This window comes from Papaver somniferum, unplaced genomic scaffold (assembly GCF_003573695.1).
Source record: "Papaver somniferum cultivar HN1 unplaced genomic scaffold, ASM357369v1 unplaced-scaffold_10, whole genome shotgun sequence".
Classification (NCBI taxonomy): Eukaryota; Viridiplantae; Streptophyta; class Magnoliopsida; order Ranunculales; family Papaveraceae; genus Papaver; species Papaver somniferum.
In genome coordinates, this window is record NW_020618825.1 from 17145465 (window position 1) to 17146978 (window position 1514).

The following is a 1514-nucleotide window of genomic DNA, read 5'->3' on the forward strand; positions in this document are numbered from 1 at the left end:
ATCTTGATGAGGAAGTCTCAGAGTATGTTAAGTTTTTGGATTCATGGAAAATGAAGAAGATTACAACTTCTCATGTCACACCTCTTATGACTCCTCTCTGTCGAGAAAACAAGAAATTGAGAAGATGTTACGCAGGTGTTTATTTTTCGATTCGTTCTAACGAATCGATCCTCAAGAATTCTGAGGAAAACCTACGTATGAAGTCACTTGAATTTGATAATATTTATCAAAAGTACTTTATGTTGGAAGAGAAACTTGCAGAATCTGAAGCAAGGTTTAACTCTCAACAAATTAGTTTTGATGACAGAGAAAGTGCTTGTCTCACTTGAGAAAAACACCTTGAGGATGATTTAGCCGCTTCTCTTGATAAAATCAATATGTTGGAAGGTGACTTGAAAAAGTTCAATACTAGTTCAAGAAAATTAACCACTATGCTAGGAGCAACTAAAAAGCATCGTGATACACGAGGATTGATCTATAAGGGAAAAGATGCTCCAAGTATTAGCAAAGAGGTAAAATTTGTTAAGGCTAGTAATTCTTCTCAACAAAAGGTTTCCACTGATGAAAAAAGTGAAATACCTTCACCATAAGTTAAAGTTTGAAAGAGAAAAGTACATCAACCTCCCAAGTCAGCACACACGGATCGAGGTAAGAACATTTCTTATATTTTCCACTATTGAGAAAATAAAGGTCACCTGGAAAGGAGATGTCATTTCCGTATAAGGAATGAGAAACTTCATGATGTTCTTGTTTGGGCATCACAAGAAGTTGTGAAACCAAGATCATATGTTAAGACTAAAATCCCCTTAACGTTACAGGTTGTAACTGTCCAACCTTTAGGAAAAAGAATCAGTATTGTGATAATCCTAGTTTTGCCTATAAACGTCATACGAATCCTTTTCACAATCGTAAGGTTATCAAAAGGATAACTTCGTAAAGACGAAGACAAGATCTGATGCTGCCAATTGGAGAAAGACTAACTTGCAGAAGAATAGTCAATCCAATTCTCTTCCGAGAATTATAGAAGAGAGTAATGGGAAGAAGGTTCCGGTTGTTCCTAAACGCACTCAGAAGTGGGTACCAAAGAAAGCCAATGATGCTTTGAGTGTGAAAAGGAATGATCTTCCAGAAAATTCCATGACTATGGAGAAGGAAGTATCCATGATGTTGGAACTTAACAAGTTTTTTGGAAAAATGGAATTAGATATGAAAGGTTCTAAAAGCGATCTATTTTATGATAATCCAAAGGTCACTAGTGGTGATCAAGACGTTGTTCACCCCAACACAACTTGATTGTGTTGTAAGTGCATCCTCACCAAGGAATGCCATGTTATGTATACGGTGAGGGAAGCACGAGAATTGGGGCACACAGATTATGTTCGCTAACGCTGTAGAATTTAACTGGATTCTTCTAAAAAAGTATGTCTATAAACCTGAGCAAGATTTGTGTTTTTATAATGATCCATGTACCTTGCTTATTGATCATTTCTACCTAACTTAATCTATGTTTAAGG